The following is a 9277-nucleotide window of genomic DNA, read 5'->3' as shown; positions in this document are numbered from 1 at the left end:
TTGCAAGCAGCGTTGGGCGGGCCCTCGCACTTTAGCGCGTCCGGGCGTGAGCCGGCCGAGTTGCATATTCTGGCGCTCTGCCGGCGGCTGTGAATTTCTACGCGTTCCGACGCCGCATGAAGGTGTTATATGTCACTTCCTGTGTCCCCTATGTGGAGCACATAGCACTTGCCGCTATGAATATAAATCGGTATTGACGTGTAGATGCTGCGGGGTGGGAGAGTTATCAAGCACGTAAAGTTTGTTTCAGATGTGAGCATGTACACTGAACAATAATGTACCCAAACAATAAAATAAATTCCTTTTATATTTCCCTGCCTTGTTGTTTATGTGTACATACAGAGGAAGAATGTGAGACAGCACACATTTCATCGTTACTGTGTGTTAGAGCATGGGAGAACAGTGGATACTTTTAATACAGCCCACACCCTAATACTGTGTAACTATAACAGTAGAGAACAGAAGAAAAGATGTTCTTTCTTTACAACTGTCTGCATAGCTTATTCATATTGTGTAATGAATGAAAATAAATAGGCCTACTAGGCTCCTCTCTACTTTGACATTTAAGATTAGCTGTTTGATCCACCTTCATACACATGTGACATTACTGTACAACTTGAGAAAGGTGAGTTGTTTTCTGCTCCAGCCTGCCTAAAAGAAAAGCGTTTTTGGATTAAATGGACTTTATTAGCTACTGCAGTGCAGGATGAACTCAGAATAGAACCATTTCTCACCTTATTATTCTAAATCATGCAACGAAGAAGAAGAAATGCATAAGAAATCCTGGGACAAAATCTGTCCACAGCATGTAGTCTTATGAACAAGACTTGTGTTATAGCTGACTTGGGCAGTGAAATGTTTAATTTTTTTAATTCATGTGGTCATAGTTGTCCACAACTCAAATCAGAATATAAGAAGAAATGTTTTATACCACCTCAAGAAGGCTTCCTATCAGAAAGGTAGGAAGGTATTTCAAATGTACAACTGCAGTACTTAAATCTAAGTAAAGTAATTTCCCTGACATTTTTGTGTTACTTTACTTTTAATAGACCCATGTAAGAGGTTTTATACTTCCTGTGAGTATAATCCAATCAATCTTATTTTCATACTGTATATCCGTTGTGTAATTTGATAAATTGTGTTGTATGTCGTGCTCGCATCTCAGAGAAGACTCTGACTGCAACATGCGTCTTTGTAAAGAGAGAAACGACAGAAAAAGTCTCTAACTCTGCCTGTCAGCTCGCTCTGCTCCGTTAAAACTGAATTTACCATACAGAATTGAATACGAGTGCACTCCAGATTTAGCTGCAGCCAGCTGACCGTGTGCTTCTCCCTATACCGCAGTTCTGTGTCCATGCATGCAGCAAACTGAAAGCACTGTCTGTCGGTGCTCTACGTGAAAAGAGAAGGAAGACATTGCTGGTAGTATTGTCTTCAGAGTTGTTAAACACCTCAGCGCACTGAAGGAAGCCATCTGACTGTGTGAGGGGCAAGATCGTTGATGTCTGCAGGCAGAGTAGGAGCTCTCCTGTCTGACTGGTCCACCAATAGCAGAGAAGATGACCCCTTGAGACACAGCCCCTCCTCATTTGCATAATGAGGCAGAAATGCATACAAAAATTTAAAAAGACAGGCAGAAATAAATACCATGGGTGAAAATAAATAAGGTAAATAAATACAAAGGAAGAATAAAACAGACAAAAATATTAAAACACACATAAATAAATACATTAAAAAAATTAGTAATAAATAAAGTTGAATAAACAAATAAGGTAATTATAACAAAGGTGAATAAGTAAAGGCACTAATTAAAATATATACATTTATGTCTCCTTGTATAATTTAATTACTACCTACATTTATTTATTTACTTAATTTTTTGTGTATTTAATTGGATGCTTATTTATTTATTGAGCATTTATTTATTTCTCTATTTATTTCTGACTGTGTCAGGATCGGTCCTCCATAACGGGGTGGGAGAGTTATCAAGCACGTAAAGTTTGGTTCAGATGTGAGCATGTACACTGAAGTTACGACAACTTCCGTGTCATGGCGAAGAGCTGATCTTTGACGCCACGCCACGGACACGCCCATTGACGAAAACTCGCAAATAGCACAACTTTTCATCTTCAATGCCTTTAGAAGGCACACAGAAATTTGAGGTCGGTCGGACTAAATCCCTAGGAGGAGTTCGTTAAAGTACGAAGTGTGTAAATCATCCAAAATTTGACGTAAAATTCAAAATGGCCGACTTCCTGTTGATTTTAGGCTATGGCTCCAAGAGGCTTTTTGTGCGTCTGGACAAGATACACGTACCACAGAAAATTCGTGCACGTAGGTGAAACGTGCGGCGGGGGCTGCTTCGTTAAATGTCACTTTCTGTTGCCAGCAGGTGGCGCTATGACTGTGGTGAATGTCGGCATGTACATGTGTTCAGGGCGGGACTCTCATCCTACATGTACAGTTTGGTCCAGATGTGAGCATGTACACTGAAGTTACGACAACTTCCTGTTTCATAGCGAATCATCGACGCCACGGACACGCCCATTGACGAAAACGCGCAAATAGCACAACTTTTCATCGTCAATGCCTTTAGAAGGCACAGCAGAAATTTGACGTCGATCCGACTAAATCCCTAGGAGGAGTTCGTTAAAGTACGAAGTATGTAAATCATCCAAAAATGGCCATAAAATTCAAAATGGCCGACTTCCTGTTGACTTTAGGCTATGGGTTCTTGAGGCTTTTTTGTGCGTCTTGATACGATACATGTCCCCAGAAAATTTCGTACATGTAGGTTGAACGTGAACGAGGGGCTAATCATTTCCAATTTTCTAGGTGGCGCTAGCGAGTCATTTTGCCACGCCCATGTGCGAAACTTGTAGAATACGAAATTTTTCACCGGTTCTGACACGTTTGCAAATTTTGGTGAGTTTTCGAGTATGTTTAGGCCATGTCATTTGGGCCTACTTTGCAGAAAAAAAATAAAAATTAAAGCTGCAAGCAGCGTTGGGCGGGCCCTCGCACTTGTAAGCGCATCCGCGCGTGAGCCGGCCGAGTTGCACATTCTGGAGTTCTGACGGTGCGGCTGTGAATTTCCTACGCGGTTCCGACGCCGCATGAATGTGCTATATGTCACTTCCTGTGTCCCCTATGTGGAGCTACATAGCACTTGCCGCTATGAATATAAATCGGTATTGGCGTGTAGATGTCTGCGGGGTGGGAGAGTTATCAAGCACGTAAAGTTTGTTTCAGATGTGACATGTACACTGAACAATAATGTACCCAAAGAATAAAATAAATTCCTTTTATATTTCCCTGCCTTGTTGTTTATGTGTACATACAGAGGAAGAATGTGAGAACAGCACACATTTCATCGTTACTGTGTGTTAGAGCATGGGAGAACAGTGGATACTTTTAATACAGCCCACACCCCTAATACTGTGTAACTATAACAAGTAGAGAACAGAAGAAAAAGATGTTCTTCTTTACAACTGTCTGCATAGCTTATTCATATTGTGTAATGAATGAAAATAAATAGGCCTACTAGGCTCCTCTCTACTTTGACATTTAAGATTAGCTTGTTTGATCCACCTTCATACACATGTGACATTACTGTACAACTTGAGAAAGGTGAGTTGTTTTCTGCTCCAGCCTGCCTAAAAGAAAAGCGTTTTGGGATTAAATGGACTTTATTAGCTGCTGCAGTGCAGGATGAACTCAGAATAGACCCATTTCTCACCTTATTATTCTAAATCATGCAACGAAGAAGAAGAAATGCATAAGAAATCCTGGGACAAAATCTGTCCACAAATACTGTACAGCATGTAGTCTGATGATCAAGACTTGTGTTATAGCTGACTTGGGCAGCGAAATGTTTAATTTTTTTAATTCATGTGGTCATAGTTGTCCACAACTCAAATCAGAATATAAGAAGAAATGTTTTATACCACCTCAAGAAGGCTTCCTATCAGAAAGGTAGGAAGGTATTTCAAATGTACAACTGCAGTACTTAAATCTAAGTAAAGTAATTTCCCTGACATTTTTGTGTTACTTTACTTTTAATAGACCCATGTAAGAGGTTTTATACTTCCTGTGAGTATAATCCAATCAATCTTATTTTCATACTGTATATCCGTTGTGTAATTTGATAAATTGTGTTGTATGTCGTGCTCGCATCTCAGAGAAGACTCTGACTGCAACATGCGTCTTTGTAAAGAGAGAAACGGACAAAAAAGTCTCTAACTCTGCCTGTCAGCTCGCTCTGCTCCGTTAAAACTGAATTTACCATACAGAATTGAATACGAGTGCACTCCAGATTTAGCTGCAGCCAGCTGACCGGTGCTTCTCCCTATACTGCAGTTCTGTGTCCATGCATGCAGCAAACTGAAAGCACTGTCTGTCGGTGCTTCTACGTGAAAAGAGAAGGAAGACATGCTGGTAGTATTGTCTTCAGAGTTGTTAAACACCTCAGCGCACTGAAGGAAGCCATCTGACTGTGTGAGGGGCAAGATCGTTGATGTCTGCAGGCAGAGTAGGAGCTCTCCTGTCTGACTGGTCCACCAATAGCAGAGAAGATGACCCCTTGAGACACAGCCCCTCCTCATTTGCATAATGAGGCAGAAATGCATACAAAAATTTAAAAAAGACAGGCAGAAATAAATACCATGGGTGAAAATAAATAAGGTAAATAAATACAAAGGAAGAATAAAACAGACAAAAATATTAAAACACACACATAAATAAATACATTAAAAAAATTGTAATAAATAAAGTTGAATAAACAAATAAGGTAATTATAACAAAGGTGAATAAGTAAAGGCACTAATTAAATATATACATTTATGTCTCCTTGTATAATTTAATTACTACCTACATTTATTTATTTACTTTATTTTTTGTGTATTTAATTGGATGCTTATTTATTTATTGAGCATTTATTTATTTCTGTATTTATTTCTGACTGTATCAGGATCGGTCCTCCATAGCGGGGTGGGAGAGTTATCAAGCACGTAACGTTTAGTGCAGATGTGAGCATGTACACTGAAGTTACGACAACTTCCGTGTCATGGCGAAGAGCTGATCTTTGACGCCACGCCACGGACACCCCATTGACGAAAACTTGCAAATAGCACAACTTTTCATCTTCAATGCCTTTAGAAGGCACAGCAAAATTTGAGGTCGGTCGGACTAAATCCCTAGGAGGAGTTCGTTAAAGTACGAAGTGTGTAAATCATCCAAAATTTGACGTAAAATTCAAAATGGCCGACTTCCTGTTGGGTTTAGGCTATGGCTCCAAGAGACTTTTTGTGCGTCTGGACAAGATACACGTACCACAGAAAATTTGTGCACGTAGGTGAAACGTGCGGCGGGGGCTGCTTCGTTAAAAGTCACTTCCTGTTGGCAGCAGGTGGCGCTATGACTGTGGGTGAATGTCAGCATGTACATGTGTTCAGGGCGGGACTCTCATCCTACATGTACAGTTTGGTGCAGATGTGAGCATGTACACTGAAGTTACGACAACTTCCGTGTCATGGCGAAGAGTTGATCTTTGACGCCACGCTACGGACACGCCCATTGACGAAAACTTGCAAATAGCACAACTTTTCATCTTCAATGCCTTTAGAAGGCACAGCAGAAATTTGAGGTCGGTCGGACTAAATCCCTAGGAGGAGTTCGTTAAAGTACGAAGTGTGTAAATCATCCAAAATTTGACGTAAAATTCAAAATGGCCGACTTCCTGTTGGGTTTAGGCTATGGCTCCAAGAGACTTTTTTGTGCGTCTGGACAAGATACACGTACCACAGAAAATTCGTGCACGTAGGTGAAACGTGCGGCGGGGGCTGCTTCGTTAAAAGTCACTTCCTGTTGCCAGCAGGTGGCGCTATGACTGTGGGTGAATATCAGCATGTACATGTGTTCAGGGCGGGACTCTCATCCTACATGTACAGTTTGGTCCAGATGTGAGCATGTACACTGAAGCTACGACAACTTCCGTGTCATGGCGAAGAGTTGATCTTTGACGCCACGCCACGGACACGCCCATTGACGAAAACTTGCAAATAGCACAACTTTTCATCTTCAATGCCTTTAGAAGGCACAGCACAAATTTGAGGTCGGTCGGACTAAATCCCTAGGAGGAGTTCGTTAAAGTACGAAGTGTGTAAATCATCCAAAATTTGACGTAAAATTCAAAATGGCCGACTTCCTGTTGGATTTAGGCTATGGCTCCAAGAGACTTTTTGTGCGTCTGGACAAGATACACGTACCACAGAAAATTTGTGCACGTAGGTGAAACATGCGGCGGGGGCTGCTTCGTTAAATGTCACTTTCTATTGCCAGCAGGTGGCGCTATGACTGTGGGTGAATGTCGGCATGTACATGTGTTCAGGGCGGGACTCTCATCCTAGATGTACAGTTTGGTCCAGATGTGAGCATGTACACTGAAGTTACAACAACTTCCTGTTTCATGGCGAATCATCGACGCCACGGACACGCCCATTGACGAAAACGCGCAAATAGCACAACTTTTCATCGTCAATGCCTTTAGAAGGCACAGCAAAAATTTGACGTCGATCCGACTAAATCCCTAGGAGGAGTTCGTTAAAGTACGAAGTGTGTAAATCATCCAAAAATGGCCATAAAATTCAAAATGGCCGACTTCCTGTTGACTTTAGGCTATGGGTTCTTGAGGCTTTTTGTGCGTCTTGACATGATACACGTCCCCAGAAAATTTCGTAGATGTAGGTTGAACGTGAACGAGGGGCTAATTTTTTCCAATTTTCTAGGTGGCGCTAGCGAGTCATTTTGCAACGCCCATGTGCGAAACTTGTAGAATACGAAATTTTTCACCGGTTCTGACATGTTTGCAAATTTTGGTGAGTTTTCGAGTATGTTTAGGCCATGTCATTTGGGCCTACTTTGCAGAAAAAAAAAAAAAAAAAAAAAAAAAAAAAAAAAATAATCCGAGCAAATTCAATAGGGACCTCACACGGTCGTGCTCGGGCCCTAATAAAAATAAAAAATAAAAAAATAATCCGAGCAATTTCAATAGGGACCTCGCACAGTCGTGCTCGGGCCCTAATAAATAAATAAATAAAAAAAAATAATCCGAGCAAATTCAATAGGGACCTCGCACGGTCGTGCTCGGGCCCTAAATATATATATATATATAATCCGAGCAAATTCAATAGGGACCTCACACGGTCGTGCTCGGGCCCTAATAATCCGAGCAAATTCAATAGGGACCTCGCACGGTCGTGCTCGGGCCCTAAAAAAATGAAGGATCCCCATCGCTATTACTGTTGCTTTAAAGAGATACACCTCAACCCAACACCTCAACACCAAAGCTGCTGGGCCTGATAACATCCCTGGCTGTGTACTAAAAACCTGTGCCAATCATTTTCAACATTTCACTGTCTCAGGAGAGGGTTCCCACCTGCTTCAAGACATCCACCATCGTTTCTGTATCTAAAAAGTCTGTAGTGTCTAGTCTGAATGACTTCCGCCCTGTTGCTCTCACCCCCATTCTGATTAAATGCTTTGAGAAACTGGTTCTTCAGCACATAAAGAACAACATCCCAGCCAGCCTGGACCCTCATCAGTTTGCTTTCAGAACTTACAGATCCACAGAGGATGCCATCTCCACTGCCCTCCACTCAGCCCTCACACACCTTGAGAAAAACAACACCTACATCAGAATGCTGTATGTGGATTTCAGCTCAGCATTCAACACAATCTCCCCATGAAACTGATCAGCAAACCCAGCACTCTGGGTTTAAATTCAACACTCTGCAACTTAATATTGGACTTCCTCCCAAACAAACCCCAGTCAGTTTGGATTGGGTCAACACTAGAGCCCCACAGGGCTGTGTGCTCAGCACCCTCCTGTTCTCGCTGCACAGTCTTGTAGGTGGTACACAGAGAACAACCTACTGCAGTGGAGCAGGTGAACAGATGATTAAACTGTGATTAAAAACAACCAGGAGATCATTGGTACCCATCTACAGCATCAGTGATATCGGTGAGATGAGGTGCTTGCAGAGCCCAAAGGATACTAAAAAGACAATACCCACCCAGCCACAGGTTTTGCACATTACCATACCACTTACATTTTGAACTACCCTCATTTCCACTTCAACAAAGTCTTTCTATTGCACTATATTTTAATACACATAACACTGATATTACACATATTGCATATATGTTTTGTATGTATACATAACTGTATATCTTCCTTCTAAAATAGGGAAAAGGTAACTTTTTTTTTCTTATTTTAGTGCTACATTTACATAATTTTATATTTTTTTGCCTATTTTATTGTTTTTACTTTGATTCTAATTGAAAGGTATCTTAAAACATTTTCTGTGTATGCAGCTTGTAGGATGCAACAACTGCATTTCATTGTGCAGTCCTATATTCGGGTTGGAGTGGCTTTGGCTCAGGAGGCTTAGAGAGGCTACTAATCAAAAAAAATGGGCGTTTTGATGCCTGGCTCCTTTATTCTGCTATTCCAAAGCAACTTTCAATTGCTATATATGCCAGAGGTTGCACGCCTCTGTAGCAATTAGGGTTAAGTCTTGCCCAGGGACACACTGGTGTCTCACAGGATTCAAACATGGAACTCTCACACCAAAGGCATGTGTCTAATCCACTGCTCCATCCCACCCCCTTATAAGATCCATTCAGAGAGTGTGAGCGTCTCCGTCATCGTTTCTAAAGTCTTCCATTTTTGCCCATCTTCACTAAAACGCCCTCAATACGAAAAATGGGGTTGGCAGTATTTTCAAACTTCTCCGTTTTAGGTCTTCATTTTAGTCTGGACGGGAGGTGCAAACGTATCAAAAGGTCTCCGTTTAAAAACCAAAATGCAGTAGTCTGGATGGGGCCTTAGACTGCTTGTGTTGTGGTGGCAGCCCGGCTGACGGTGAGTGTCCTGGGTTTTTTTTCTCCTTTTTATCAGTTTTTCTGCTTTTTTCCTTGGTTTCCTGTTCTCTGCCCGCCTCCCTGTGTTTTCTCCCCTGTGTGCTCTCTCTCCCTCTGCTCCTGAGCCCAGCCAACTACCTGCACCTGCAACTCATCAGCCACCTCGTCAGCCTGCCACACCTGCCAGTAATCACCTCATCCCAGCCTGTATTTCAACCCCGGTTCTCCACACCATCCTCGCTTGATCGTCATTGCTCCATACCCGGTGCCATCCCCACGTTCAGGCTTTCATGTTCCTTGTTTGTTTTCACGTTTACACTGTACCTTGTCGCTGTCTTCCCTAACCTTGTCTCTC

At 41.9% G+C, this 9277-nt stretch overlaps 1 pseudogene; it reads right to left on the bottom strand.

The window, feature by feature from the left end:
- Positions 1–7456, bottom strand: part of LOC119903574 — a 26404-nt pseudogene extending 18948 nt beyond the window's left edge.
- Between the last annotated feature and the right edge of the window lie 1821 nt (positions 7457–9277).

The sequence above is a fragment of the Micropterus salmoides genome, unplaced genomic scaffold (assembly GCF_014851395.1).
Source record: "Micropterus salmoides isolate LMB-PRFRI ecotype aquatic unplaced genomic scaffold, ASM1485139v1 Ms_hic_scaffold_15, whole genome shotgun sequence".
Classification (NCBI taxonomy): domain Eukaryota; kingdom Metazoa; phylum Chordata; class Actinopteri; order Centrarchiformes; family Centrarchidae; genus Micropterus; species Micropterus salmoides.
The sequence above is the reverse complement of the archived record's forward strand: the minus strand, read 5'-3'. Positions and strand labels throughout refer to the sequence as shown.